Raw genomic sequence first — 3448 nt, 5'->3', positions numbered from 1 at the left:
AACGACCTATTTCCCCACACCCATGGAAGGAGAAACAGGAAGGACAGTCTTTAAGTGGCTGCCCTACACAAATAAAATCATTCATTCCCTATGGCTAATACCTTGGGGGACCTATAGATTACAGGCTGGGAGCTGCCATCAGGGCTTTCAGGCTACATTCTCTTCCCCTTCCCCTTCCTCACTTTATGTCCATGTCAAAGGAGATGGGAACTAAAGAATGATATATAAGCTGAATTCCCTGAACACTCAGGGTCCCTCTCATTCTTTGCCTCTGAGAGGAGACCACACTCTGTCTGTGGAGTGTTACCCTTTTTCTAATAAACTTTCCCTCTGACTCTAACTTTGGCATGCGTGTTGAATTCTTTCTACATTCTTCATCAAAGGATGCTCTTCTCTGGGTGCAGGGCTTGGTCTCCCTCCCCAGCTTGGGGAAATTTGCCCTGTCCTGCATCACTGGGACTGAGCCAATGGTCTCATTCGTTGTTCAAGCCAATATAGGCTGAATTCTGTCCCTTGGTCTCTACATATACCCTGTGAGATTAATAGCATTATCTTTATTTTAGCGGAAAAGTAAGAGAGCCAAAAGTAAGAGAAGTGACATATTTGCACTAGTCCAGATGTTTGAACTTCAAGTTAAAAAGCTCCAACTATAAAATCTTCTGAATGACTTTCCCTGCCCCCAATTTTCAGAGATTCCATATTTCTACTCGAAAACATAGAACGTTTTTGTAATGACACATAGACTTTCCACAGTCACTTCAATCTACTTGCCTCAACGTTTTTCCTATCATTGCAGAAAGTGTCTACCCCATGCAATCAGACCTTCCGTTTAGATCAGTCTGCCTTAGCTCACACCCTTATCTCTTTCACCTTTCTTCACTCAGCCTATTTACTAACTTTCACTCAGCCTCTCTCTGCTTTCATTTCTTAAGGGGGAGGCCATGGCGGAATCGAGTCTCTTGAGTGAAGAGGTGTTTATTCCCTGTAGAAACCTGAAAAAGTATTGCTTCAAGTTTGTGCAGTTGAGCTTTTTTATGTCCATGTGGGAAAGTCTATGTAAATTGAGTGTAAGTTCTCCAGAGAAGGATTCTCCCAGGGCAAGCAATTTAATGCCATATAATATCACACAATCAGTCCATTGGATCACTGAATTGTATTTATGTGAGAGTTTTTTTTTAACTAAAGACTTGAAACATCTGATTAAATGGGATGAAAATTAGAGACAGTTAATAGGTCAGGTTCTGCTTATGTATCTGTTAGTGGGTTTACCATTTATAGTTCTTATCGATAATTGGAGATGCCTATCAAGTGATATCTCAGTGCTCAGGTAAGAATGTTAACTACTCTGTCTTTCATATTTACATATTCAATCATTTGGGTAATGATTAGAGCTATAAACAGTTTGCTTGCACTAATCATCAATTCATAGAGCTTTGTAACTAGTATGGGAGGTGTTCAGAAATAAGTCTGGTCATGTAGAAAGATGAAACTCCAAATAGGGAGTGATCTGCCCGACATCTTACAGAAAGTCAATACTACAGCCAGAAGCACATGCCAATGAATTAGATCAGTATTAGGGTAATTCATGTTAAAGAAAAAAGAGGGAGTATTCAGGTTCAGTTGTTGCTGTTTTTTTAACCACTTATGAAGGCAGAAATTTAGATTTGTTCCATAATTTTATCAGTCCCCTGAAGCCTGTCTCTGTGTTAACGGGATACTGTAAATTATCTTATTTTTAAAACTTAGTTTTTCTACACTTGAAACTTAATATATACTTTTGTCCATTATTAGAAATGGTATTAAAAGGGTTTTTTTCCCCCTGAAAAGTCTACTTTACTAATTTTAGGAGATTTTTTGACACCCAAAATATAATTTAAGTTAATACAGACATTTGGTTTTAATATATCACTGTGGTCAAACTCAGTAAATCAACTTGCCTTTTATTCTCTGTTAATGTCCTAATGATCTGAGCTCAAGACATTACATGTCTTCAGCTTGTTTGTCCTGTCCTCTGGTTTCCTCATGTCCCACAGTGAAATTTTGCTGGATTTCAAGCATTACACAAAGACCAGTAGGCCTCCATTCTAGTGCTAAGATGTCATTGAATACCTTTGATTTGAGCAATTTATCCTTCCTACTTATGCCTTCCTCCTTTTACTTAATAGCCTTTCTACCCATGACATCCTGCGATTATGGCTGTTCACTACCCCTTTCCATTCGGAAGTAATTTTTCCCTCTGCAAATTTCTAGAGCACTTGTTCTCATTCTGGTTTCCCTTAAATGCCAGCCTGAGAAGTGGGCATTTTATTTCATGGGTAAGAGGAGACCATGAAGTTTCTGAGAGGGAGGATTATTTTGGCAGAGGTATGAGAGATAGATTGAAGGAGAAGCTATAACACATGTTGAAGCCAATTAAGAGACCATTTAATGATGGGGGAAAACTGAGGAAAAGAGGCAGTGAGCTGGAGCAGTGTCAGTGGGATTGAACTTGTTAAGGCCAGAGGGACCCCATATTTTAAAGATACATGGTCCTGATAGTGAATAGGATATGGGAGACAGGGGAGAGTTGGTCTGGGTGACTGGGGAGGAGAAATAGGTGCTCTACTCAGAGAGGGGCTCGGGAGGAGCAGCTGGATTGGGAGGAAGATGGTCAGCTCTGCTCTTGGGGTTGGCTGGCCCAAAGGACTGAGGCAGCATGTGTGCCTCCTACGTGCCCACGCACAACTATTCCAGGCTCTCTTCGGCCTGGCTGTCACATGAATGGAGGAGAAGCCTTGCAGCTTGCAGTTTTCTATGAACAAATCAGAGAAACACCCATGTCAGAGCCAGAAGAAATGTCCAGGTTATTTTCTTGTTCCCAACCACCAAGGGGAACCTGAGTGCAAGGAGAGGCAGATACTCATCTAGGAGGTAGTGGCAGAGTCAGAATAGAAGCCCAATTCCTCAATCTAATGGTATTTCTAATCCCACAAGGGACCTCAAAATCCTACAAAAGCCATGGATTAATTCTGAGATCCTCTATTCTCTTGTGTTTGATTTATTTATTTTTTTTCCAGCACTACATTCTTTATGGGCAGAGTCTGGGTCTTCCTAATTTTAATATTTATGCCTCCATCTATTCAATAAATATTGCTTTAACACCTGTTATGTCATTTATTATCTGTTTTAGGCACTGAGAATACAGCAAAGAACTGAACAAGCTCTTGTCCTCCTGGAGCTTACATTCCAAAAGAGGGAATTAGATAATAAGGATAAAACCCAAATAAATATGTTATTTCAGTTGATAATGAGTGTTACAGCAAAAAATGAACTCAGGAGATGGGAGTCAGAGTGCTGAGGTAGAGGGTAGGGGTTGCTGTTTTATGCTGTGTGGCCAAGGAGGAAGTCTCTGTTGAGTTTATGGCTCAGATGTTCTGAGGACACACAGGCACCCACATGGTGGGTGCTC

Source organism: Pteropus vampyrus, unplaced genomic scaffold (assembly GCF_000151845.1).
Source record: "Pteropus vampyrus isolate Shadow unplaced genomic scaffold, Pvam_2.0 Scaffold366, whole genome shotgun sequence".
Classification (NCBI taxonomy): Eukaryota; Metazoa; Chordata; class Mammalia; order Chiroptera; family Pteropodidae; genus Pteropus; species Pteropus vampyrus.
The sequence above is the reverse complement of the archived record's forward strand: the minus strand, read 5'-3'. Positions refer to the sequence as shown.